The 12,829-nt window shown below is 29.9% G+C and overlaps 1 protein-coding gene across 1 annotated transcript in view; it reads right to left on the bottom strand.

Annotated features, from left to right (window-relative positions):
• Positions 1-12,297, bottom strand: part of Cht10 (Chitinase 10) — a 54,082-nt gene extending 41,785 nt beyond the window's left edge. Inside the window, exon 1 of the mRNA XM_088270629.1 lies at positions 12,115-12,297. The gene's annotated coding sequence lies outside the window, so the exon portion shown is untranslated. The remainder of the gene's footprint in view (positions 1-12,114) is intronic.
• Between the last annotated feature and the right edge of the window lie 532 nt (positions 12,298-12,829).

Below are 12,829 nucleotides of genomic sequence, written 5' to 3'. Positions count from 1 at the left end.
CGAGGTCGCTTCCTGAGCCCTCCGAGGAATACTAATTATGAAATATTTTAATGAATACTAATGCGAGCAATTGTATTGATTGCTGTTACATTTCTGTGTCATCCTATAATTGTTGGACGCAAAGTTTTTCTTTTGTCTTATTTTTGCTTTACCTTGTATTTAACATACGTATGTTTTTATAATAATGAAATAAAATAAAATTTTGTTGTAGTTCATGGATTTTTTTTAGCAAAAGGGAAGCATTATAATAGGTCAAATAATTAAAATAGTTTGGAATCAATCATGTTTGAAAAAAAAATTTTTTTTTACTTACTGATATTATTATATTGTTTCATGTGTGTTCTAATTTATTTTACCATTATATATGTATTAAATTTTCTTTAAACTTAATGAACTTATAAAGAAAAGACGATTGTTTGTTAAAAGACCTCGTTTGTTATTATTAAATTACGGGCATTTTCAGGAATATTCCTGATTGACTTTGAAACATAGCAGTATTTTATACAATAAGTATGTACTTATGGGGTATTTTAAAATTTCACGAGTTCCTATAATAGGATAATGATATAATATGATAACTAAAAAATGTACAATTTAATCATCTTGATTAGATTTTTTCAGGCACTAGCTTTGTGTTTTGTGCGGTATCACTATTCAATCATCATGTCTGCACTTTGTAAGACCTCGTAACGTAAGTGAAGGAGAACGCGAACAAATATTGATCTCTTTGAAAGAGCACAGATAGATTTTCCCACACAATGGAACTAAAAAACACTCATTTGGGAAAACAATCACGTCTCGCCCGTAAAGGGAATAACAAGAGACATTTTTTGTGACTGCCGTTGAATATTTGCCAATACAACATGCCAATACTATAACATACCATACGAGATTCCAATAGATATTACGGTTTATTATTTTAGCATCTTTCTACGATTAATTAAATCCTTTGAATCATACTTGTTTAATCTACTTGACTTGCTAAATGCGTATCTCTGCGGCGTTGTTATTTCTAGTTTAGCATTACATAGCATGTGATGTTTTTTTATACAAATAATATTATTTTTGGTATTATTTTATTTAGTAAATTTAATTTGTAGCATTATTGACATATTATTGAATAAATAAGTCGATTTAAAAAGTTTTTCTAAAAACTTTCTAGAAGTACCTATGTATGCATATTAGAACGGCATTTTATTGCAAGGTATGGTGCTCGTATGGTTCGCGACACTTTCCTACGGTTTTCACTTTCCAGTTTAAAGGACGAGTTTAGATAGTGAGAGCTTCCTTCCATCCCGCCGAGGGAAGTAGGCAAGTGTCACAGTGTCTCACTATCTACCACCAAGTTTGGGTAACTAAGGTAATGACCGCTGCGGCCAGATTAGTAATGACAATAACAATATTCATATCGAACTATTATCAACGTCGTCTAACGACACACACTATCTATTTCATGTGTTTAATTGGTTTGAAAGTCAAATACATATTATTAAACAGTGATTTTCCACAAGCTTAAGTTGATGGTTTAGTATTTTTTTCCAGATCACAGTCTGTTACTTCGTCCTCAGGAGAGAATACTTTCCATTCCTAGTTTCATTATCCTTCAGAAATTCCTGCAACTATCTAACTATTCCTGTCTAAACTATGGAATAAAAAACTATCTGTTATTGGAATCACAACTGTCCATCTTCCTTGGTTTCCTTCACCTCTCACCCTCCAACTCCTTACATTCATTTGACTTCCTTATTTTCGCCAATTTACAATTAAATACATATTTTTTTACTATTTATTCATTTATACTGCAATCAATTGTAATTTATGTTTTTTTTACTATTTTTCCTGACATGATTTTCAATAAGTTCCATCTGACAACTAGACAATGAATTGTTTTATTTCCCTCTTCGATTTTCCTTTCAAATCGAGATATTTATGTATATATATAATATTTTCAGCCTCTCATGTGGAAGACTTTTCCGTTAATATCTTTCAATATTTCACCAAACGAATTTAGTTTTGCTCATCTAATATTCGTATGAAATAACACGCTACAGTTAGAAGTGTACTTTATTATAAATTGACGAATATGGGTCAAGTTGCGTTTTAAATAATAACCCGGTGATCGATAAAACCAGATGAATTCCTCGGAATACGTCGTACTGCCAAAGTACACACACGTCTGTTTCTTTATCACTCCGCCGGAATATTAAATATGTTTACCGTCAACAGTAAAAGTCACCTGCGCTGTCCACATCCTCGGTTCATGGTACTAAAGAGTCACCTCTGGCTGATTGGTATTCCGTCGTGGAGCCGCCCAAACGTGCGCATTCGTCCATGATTCACGATGTCCTATTGCGACTACTAGGAACGCAGGAACGGAAAAGGATATTTGCGGTAAGTCCGGATTTTCATACTTTGTACGACAAACAATTAAAATTCTAGAAAAAAATTAATAAGTAGGTTAAGTCGAAATTGCTGGTAATGAGTTGGAATCAATGTACATTTAAAAATATAAATGCGCAAATGCAATAATTTATTTATTAAAATCTGATGTTTATAAATGTAGATAATATTATAAGCAAAATTAATACGCCAAATATAGTATGAAGCTGGGCATTTTTATGAAGTCAAAATTACAAAATTTTTTTTTTTTGAAACATAGAAATACCTCGTTTCATATTAATGTATTTAACATATGTATATTCAATATTTAAAATATGTTAACTTTCACAACATTTTCAGTGTGTCCAAATACTTGTTCATAAATGTGGATTTTCTCCACTTAGGAGTATGTTGAGATGTCAAAAAAATATATAAATCTTTATTCTCTTGTTGTCTCTTGAAAGTATCGAGGACTTCGAGCTAAATTTTTGTGGTCCAAATCCTACTCTACCACAACGTGATCCCTATTTTGGATAGATCAGTATCTACAGTATTACAAATCATGGATACAATTAATTAATTTTCTTCACGAACAAGCTTATTTTATTCAACTACAGTACCCAATGTACTACTAAATTCTGATAATAGGAATTAGAGCAGATGTTTTTGAACATTCATCGTTAGAAAGAGCGCCCCCTTTAAGCTGACTTGGTTTTCTCTTCCTTCTGGTTCTTTGAATGACCTTATCCCATTTTCCTTCAAATGCGTACTGCTGGAAATCTTTAATGAACAGTGAAAAAGTATGTAGGTAAATTTAAAAAAAAATCATACATATACCATAAGTGTAAATAAGAACCTGACTGTAACGTTGTTTGACACATAAGTAATTACTCGTAAAATGTAAACAATAAATATGTACACAAAAAGATTAACGTGCCAAAATGCGAAATATTTTTTTTTTACAAATCATTGATTTCCAGAAAATGCGTTTAGTAACAGCGGGTCGGTGAGACGTGAGGAATAAATCAACCAAGACGATATTCAAATTTCCATCAGAATCGTTGTCCCCTGGTATCCAAAGGAGGTCACGGATATACATGTGTCTATATTGTTTAGTTGACCTCAATTAATAGGTCCTTATTATGGTATGAAAGTCACCGGCAGTGCGTGCTCCGTCAGGGCTCCTTCGGCGGCTGGCAGCACGGGGTGGGGGTGGCCAGACTATCACGGCAGATTGCATCCTGAATATTGCACTCATAAATTGTGTAAACTAAATTTGAAATGTCATTCGAGTCCCTTATTTAAGTATGTACTGTGTAATTACCGCTTGTAATCAAGCGAACTCACAAATTTATCACTTACGTTGTTCATTATTTGCACGTCACTATTGATAGGTTTATCGAATAGGTAAATAAAAAATATAAAATTTTACGATATAAATTTTACCATATTATATTAATTGTACACTTTACAACGATTGAAGATGTATTTTAAACGTTAAATATATGTTTTAAAAATGCGCACAATTTTAAAAATTTTAGTAGTTTTAATATTGGACATGAATACATAGTGTATGTTTAAGGGTTAGATAATTCAAATTTAAGTATTTGAAAAAAATATTAGCTTTAATTGTGTGTGTGTATATTTTCCCTAAACATTACTTCCATAAGATAAGTAGATACTTGCATAATCGTTGATAGGAAAATTTTGGCTACTAGCCAACGATATTTTGTAATTCAAATTCAAGTATTTACTAAATATTTCCATATAAACCTCCTCCATATAATGTTGATGGTTCAACGACAAAAAATTATCACATTTAACATTTCGGTAGGTTTCTGTTAGATCTCCGGTTAGATTCGGCTCCACTACTTCATCTTCTTCTATTTAACTTTCATAACTATTAAGCTTCTTCAGGCTCCAAAATGATTACCTGAAAACTACTGTATAACACGTGTTAGGTACTTATATGAATTTACTCGTATGAGTATAATGAAGCATACTATTACTTGCTTCTCAATGACGTTAACGTGTATGAATGTAATATATTAATATTCTTTAAAAATTTACCCAGTTACTTAGTTCGCTTACATTAACATAACATAAGTTTCATAAATTGACGGTTTTTACAAGCTACTCTTATTATTTTTGTTAGGTTTTAACGCACCGCACACTGGTGTTAGCAACAAGGTAGCTGGCACTAAATCTACATAATATTACAAGCCTATAAACTATGGTAAGGACGATTAACATGACAATGGCATTGGAGGCGCGCGTGTCGCACGTACCAAGAGCAAGCGCAGTTTCTCTGCTTCTCAGCAATACACTTTACTAGGACCAGAATGATATGGAAGTTAGCGCTTGAACTACGCAGAGTATCTACTCTAAAATAAATAACAATCAGAATTACAGTCAAAATTGTTTAACACTGACTGTATTGACTGAACTTCGACATTTATTATAATATTAAAAAATAAAAATAAACAGAAACAGAAAGTTACTTTAACTTCCTGGCATCATGGATATGACCTGTTTAAAAGTACTCACTATAAATAAAAGTCCAGAAGCAAAGATAAAATTATCTACACATAATGAAGTTACAGAGTTAAATTTCGTATAAGATCCTGGCCCAGATCGAGACATGACATCAAAGGATATAGATACATAATAGAAATGTAATAAAAAATCAACCCCACTTGATAAAACAATTAATGTTAATCATAACATCTTTTATGTTTGCCCTTTATTTATTTCTTTTTGAAGCAGCTTTTTTGCTTTGGGGGGACATTATAAAACTTGGTGAAAAATACACTTTTTTTTTAAATTCGTTCGAACCCTTATCCGCACCCCAATAGTGCATAGGACACTGCATCATATAAACGCAGTGTTATCTTGATCGTTAACACACGAAGGAAAGGTGATCAGCCCTCCACTTCAGGTACCAGTCCAGGGTAATGTTGAATAAATATTAAAATGAAAAAATCATTTATATTTATTTGACCCCCCCCCCTGGGAATCGAATCCGGGACCTCCAGAACGGTAGCCGAGCGTGCTGACCATTACACTACGGAGGCGGACTTTTTTAAACTAGTTATTAAAAATATAAAACTAAATTGGGAAATATTTATTCCAGGAATTTGTACAAAACTGTTTTAGGTATTTTGACAGTCTTATATTTTGAAAATATTTTTAATAGTTTCCTGCGTGAACAAATTAATATTGTATGGAAGCTTCATTTTTACTCTTTACGCAACCTTGATATATTGATCAGTAAGTCTTTCGAGTCGGAGTAAAACTCCTCATAAGGATCTCTTAACGGATTTCTACATTCTACAGCAAAATCTAAACTGAATCTCGATTTACTTAACTCTTCATTCGATTCCAAAGAACATGTACATATTATTGATGGATATACGGGAAGTTTCGGAAATATAATACTGCTAATATTACAAGTTTTAGAGGCGATGAGAACGCGATATTGTCTTAAATATTGATATGTTACAAGTCATCTACGTAAATAAAATACATAGGAAATTTATTTTTGCATAAGTATATTTAATAAACGCATTTTTTACTACAAGTACTTTGTTTGCTGGATCCATTTTTTGAGGTAGGCAGATATAAATTCATAAAAATTATCCTTACTTCGGACACATTTAAAAAATGTACTTAGTCGTATGTTGAACATCTATATTACCTGAATTTCTGTAAGTTGTGTTTATTATATGTATATTTAAATAATCTCAGTTAGGAAATGACATATGTTGAAAAATTTTTGAAGTAAATAGCTATACCTTTTTTACCATAAGTGAATTCATATTTACAATTTTTCATAATAATGTTTATTTTTTAATTTTTATAACTTATAAATTCTTTGATGTATGATCCTTTCACAAAATTATTTATATACATGTGTATTTTTACATTATATAAACATTTTTTATATATGCATACATATTTATATTCAAGATCTCACTGATCCATATATTTTATTAAAATGAATGACAATGAGTAAACTGAACAGATTATAGCAAGAGACAAGGATCATAAATATGTAAGCAAGACCGAATTTAATGGAAGATAACTACACTTCATTACGACAGTTAAGGTGATATTATGGTATATTATACTGGGTGCCTCATTACATTACCATTATGCATTACACGTGTCTCCGAGACCATTCAATGCCGGGTTAAGTGCCAAAGAGACATTCTGCAACCAACGCGAAGTGGCGAGATCTTCAGTTAACTGATAACCGACAGTCAAGCTGTGAAATTTACTTCAAGACTGGAGTTAACTGACTGGTTATTGAGATCATAATATTTCTATTTCCACGTGGGAAACAGCGAATGGATTTGCTTGATTTTAATCCAAATGTTTATTATTTATTCAATTTATTGCATAGTGTACATTGGCGATCTTATTGCAAAAAAAATACCTTCGAACCAACCAAAAACAATCTAGTAATAGTAATTTTGTACCGAATATAGTTGTCGGAAAAGCAGACATGTTGCCGACAACTTCCCACTTCGCTTTAAGGATGTTGCGTGTGGCAAATTTCGAATGATATTCCCAGAGCAGGCTAAGTCTAATTAAAAAACTTACTAGGTTTTCGTGAAATACAAAATGATATAAATATACAAATACAACAACAGCAAAAAAAATTCTAAACGTTATGCGTACACAATTATGCTCAGGGAACTGCGTCATACGAGTATATATGCAGTGTTAGGATGATCATTGATCTCATGAAGGGATATCGATTTAGATACGAGTCTAGGATATTATCAAATAAAAATGAGAGTGATAAAATACTAAAATACATCTAAAAATTAATGAGAAATGATTAACTGGTTCCATACAAACTGAAAAGTATCGACAAAAAACATTATCCATCGATGATTTTTTATTTAAGTATTTTTTTTGAATATGTCATGAAAAAAAACATGATGGGAAAACATACGTAAATAAATACATAAATAGACTGACACAAAATCTGTAAAGACACGTCACTGAGCAGCTAATATACAATAATTCACGACAACTATCATATCACGTGATTTATAACTAGGTTTAAATTGTGTCTGGGAAAAAGATAAAATAAATCGATTTAAATGGAATATATTAATCATAATGGCATATATCCGAAAACATTTAATAGGTTCTTTCATAAGTGAACGTAACAGCAGTGTATTACGAACCGATTACCAAAATTAAGAATACTATTACCTTATCATAGTATATCTAGTTTTCTTACTCGTAACTTGTTAACATTGTCATCTCATAGTTTCATCATTAAGGAGCTCACTATCATGTGATACGATATAAATACACTTAATATCATAAATTTGGTTAGCAAAAAAATATATTTTATTATTATATACATATTTTAAATAACAAACTATACGAATACATCAACAGTCGGTCACATATCACTAAAATACCAATCAAATTCATATTTGAAGCAAATTATTACCACCGAACTGGTCTTTATCTATATATAATATTTAATGTTGGTAAATAATTTGAAGCTTAAATAACAACAAAAATTACTTGAATGTCAGCAACTTTTATGCGACATTGATATCAATCTGGTTCTGCCTCGAGCAAGATGATTTCACGAATATTCAATTGTGTTTTTTTGTCTTAGTGATGTGGGTTGGTCCTATGTGCCAAGTCAATAATGAATTGTATTGATCTAAATAATATTTTTTCTTTTGTTTTTTAAGCAAGTAAAAATATAACTCAATGATAATAGAACAGTTAAAATATTTTTTCCTGTAAAAACTCACTCGTCATTCAAGTTATTGATAAATACACCAAAAAAGATTCAATAATTTTTTTTTATCAATATCAATTTATCAATATAAATACATACATTTAATAAAAATCCAGTGATTCATAAAGAAATGGTGATCAGTTGTGGTCTTCAGAAATATATATAAATATATATATATATATATATATATATATATATATATATATATATATATATATATATATATATATATATATATATATATATATATATATATATATATATATATATATATATATATATATATATATATATATATATATATATATATATATATATATATATATATATATATATATATATATATATATATATATATATATATATATATATATATATATATATATATATATATATATATATATATATATATATATATATATATATATATATATATATATATATATATATATATATATATATATATATATATATATATATATATATATATATATATATATATATATACATATATATATATATATATATATATATATATATATATATATATATATATATACCTGACACCTCATACCCGGAAGCCAATTTTTTGTAAAAATAAATATATTTTTTTATATTTCACTTGAATTTGTGAACTGCACGTTTCCACAAAAAAACTTTTTATAAAGGAAATGATTATAATGATATTAAATAATTATATATTAGAAAAAAAACAACTGCTTACACCAGGAATAAACCCGGGACGGACCGTTAGTTTGAAGAATTATCTTACTGGATGAATGGACTTTCCATATATTCAAGTGCAGATGCATTTGTAAAAATAAAACCAAATTAATGTTATTGTTGTTATTTTTTTGAAAAAAACATTAAGTTACCGAATAATTTGAAAGTTCATTAAACTCCAAATACGCTTTCAAAGGGCTTTATGTCATAATACGTAGCCTACTTGTTCAATACTCGGGGAGTTGAATAGTGCTCGTGTGTTGGTCTCGGCGGAGAGTACAAATAAGAAAATAGCGAACCGAACGTATCTCCCACGTGCTCGCAACACACGTGTACCCAGTACTGACTCCACTCATATATACACACATATCATTATCCATGGACTTGACTCCATTCTGCTCTAAATACCTTCAACTTGAATATATTACCCAACTTCCAGCTTATTAACAATATGCAAGAAGTTGAAAACATTTCAGGCCATTGGAATGAAACATGTTTTAGTAATCTTTAAATTAATTACTAGCCACCTCACCAGCGAACAGAATACATATGTACATCTGTCTATGTTAGATAACTAACAGTAAGAAATCATTAAAACATATACAAACATGTATGAGTTTCAACTATTTTGTAAAAAGAGTATCGATATAAATGCTATTAAAATTTTAACTCTTGTCTTAAGTTATCTTAATATGGTTGTAAAATTCATTTGAAGAGATGAAATTTACCTTATGTTCTATTATATTTATTTGTATCAAAGTCACAATTCATTTACATCATTTTGAGTGTGTCCAAATACTTGTTCACAAAATCTGGATTATCTCCAATTACAGGAGTTATTTTCATATTATTTTTAACATCTCATCAAAGATGAAGAAGAATATGGAAGTCTGGGCATTTACGGGGCTGACGATCGTCATAGGCTGGTTTAAGTGATCACTTTACACACGTGTAACATTCACCAATTCTACTCATTATTGACAACCACACTACTCAAATTCTTGGAAGTTCTATATATATGAACCAATTTAGAAACCTTGTTCTTGAATCACTAGAACTTCACTAGAGACATCTATTGGTGATTCACAATTCATTGTCTATTTAAGTGGATAATTCCTAGTTTTGTTCTAACATTTTCGATCGGAAATAGATGAGGATTATAAAAAAATACTCTAATTTGAAAATATTAAATTTTTGTTTTTTGAATTCTTAGATTGTTTATCATATTAAATATTTTGGATTTATATCTGCAGGTAAACATATGCTATTTTATTTACGCGATTATCATTATTTACATATCTTTTGTTTTGACTTATCTGGGAGAATATTTTAAAGGGATATTGTGGACAAATTGAAACGCATTAATTTCTTATAAATCAGTCGCATACCGCTTACAAGTACCAACGCACGAATAATCACGGTTCAATACCCCGCGAGATGAATCATAGAATAGACTATCCTAGATCACCTCTGGCATGATATGGTTTGAATTTAAACGATTGATTTCTGATTATTATTTATGGAATGACTCTGAATGTTTTCGTGTATGATAATATCATATTATGTAACGTTCATTAAAATCACCAGCGTTTAATTTATTTTTTCGTTAATCGGACATCTTCAAAGGAGCAAAAAATTATAAATTTAATACAGGGTGGGCAGGAACCAACTACTGAATTATTATTTATAACTCAAAACATGCCGTGTCCTTTGCATGTTTGTACTTACGAATTATAACGTAATACCAAATATTTTTCAAACAAAAAAACTTCAATATAAAAGTACATATTTGAATTTTCTTATTTTTTCTTCTTGCTTCTGTCCACACTCAAATGGTGCACAAGGCACCGCATCGAATCGGTGGAGCAATGACTCGATCTTGGATTGTATGAATTGGTCTGTGATCTGTCTCTCTGTAGATTTTTGGAAGAGTGGAATAAATTTTATGTAATAACATAAAGTTAGTGAATGTAGCACTTTAATGCTTTATTAGTAAACAAATGGGGGAGTAAAAGTTGATAGAAAGGAAGAAAAACATCAATAACTAAGACACTCGAGTTTGCATACCCATACTCGTACACGCTTGTGAAATCTATCGTCTACGAGCCCCTTGATGACGTATTGTATGTTTAAATAAATATGTTTATTGTACGCTCTATTTCATCAGCACCGTATAAAAGCCACAAAAATATATTATGGTTACGAGTAATGAGGCAGCCCTATTATATAAAAATTATAGGGATTTTTTTTACAACATAACCTAAATTTATTGATTCATGAAAGAATAAGCTATTGTATTTATCTTCGAACGATACGATATAACGAAAAATAAGCTGTTGTTTTCAAGTACGAGAAATTATAAAAATAGTAAATCTGATGATTATAGGACATGCTTTTGGATTTAGACAACCCTATAACTTAAATGAAATCAAAAGAACGAATTATACGTTAAAAACTAAAACAACAAAAAAATAACTCCACAGACACACAGGACCAGAGTAAGTTGGTACTAAATACTGGTATTTTGTATTATTTAAAAAGTAAAATATTGACACTGGTATTACAGTTATGTTTGTCTTCAAACAAGTTTGCATAAAATATTTTGGGATAATGACTCCTTAACTCTATTAAAGGAACCGCTTTTTTATCTTGATATGAAATACATCAGCAAAATATTAATTAGTTCACGTCGATAGTTTAGTGTTCAATTAAAAATATGCTAAATACAGAATCATCAGTAAAGCGAACCGCGAATATTCACGTTATTTTTTTTACAATATTTAAACCAGGATAAATATCCTTCAACAGTCAAACGTCTGTTGAAAATATCGTAACTATAGAATTATATTATCTAGAAATTGTAGTAAAGAAATTTAATATTTATTACTTCAATAAACTAAAAAAACTTAGAATAATGCTTAATTTTATTTTATTTAAATAAATAAATATTTGTATTTAAAAATAAACGTTGTAAAAATTAACATTATGTTTAATTACTTCATGTTTACAATTAAAAATCATACTCCTAGCTAACTAGACGTAAATCGCAGTCAAGTATAATTTCAGGTTTCGTTATTAACTGCGCGTTGAATCTTTGACTGAAAACGCGAAGTTAAGATTCTTAACTATCTATAAATTATCTTAGAAGTTAAGATAATTTATAGATAGTTACATAAAAATGAGATTTCAGGTCAATTGAATACTCTAGTACAGATATTAATATTTGAACTTACCTTTATTTGTGGAAAAGCGAGACAAGTGGAAGCTGCGAAAATTCCTTCCGCTGGAACTGAACTGTCACCAACGCAAACACAGCACTAAATGTGACAATGTGAATTGACTTTTAATAGCGCTCATTAACAGTAGCGACAATGAATGTGAGGAGGTGATGAGTCGAGCCCGCCGCAACGGGGTCTGGCGCGCGCCCAATGGGGAGGGCCTTATATACCTGTCGGGGAGCCTCACTCCGAACCTCCTGCCTCCCTCCGAACCACCCTGAGGGAACTGCACTCATTGAGGGATGGAAATTTAAATAAGCCATTCAAGAAATCCGATCACAAACGCTTTTATTTTACTATTACTGTATATTGATTTGACCTTTCATAAATGTTTACATCCATCGTCATTTTTTTTTCAAGATAGGTACATAAAATAATGCCGTGGTTAAAAAACATTATGTTTGTAATGTTTATACCGTGTTCCAGAAAAAGACCGAGATAATTCAGAAGACTATTTTTCTGCAAAATTTTATAAAATATAATTAAGTATATATGTATTTTAATACATATTTTTAATATAATTAGCTACATATTTCTTTTTTAGTTTCTTTTAAATAATATTTAACAAGTTTTAAAATTTATTGGTAACTTAATTTTCGTGTCAGTATCCCTTATATTTATTTATTTAAACTTCATGTACAGAAAAGAAATGAGTACATTGGCGGGTTTA

This window comes from Brachycentrus maculatus, unplaced genomic scaffold, assembly GCF_059751285.1.
Source record: "Brachycentrus maculatus isolate JH-2025_06_01 unplaced genomic scaffold, ASM5975128v1 h1tg000388l, whole genome shotgun sequence".
Lineage (NCBI taxonomy): Eukaryota > Metazoa > Arthropoda > Insecta > Trichoptera > Brachycentridae > Brachycentrus > Brachycentrus maculatus.
This window is presented reverse-complemented; position numbering and strand designations above follow the sequence as displayed.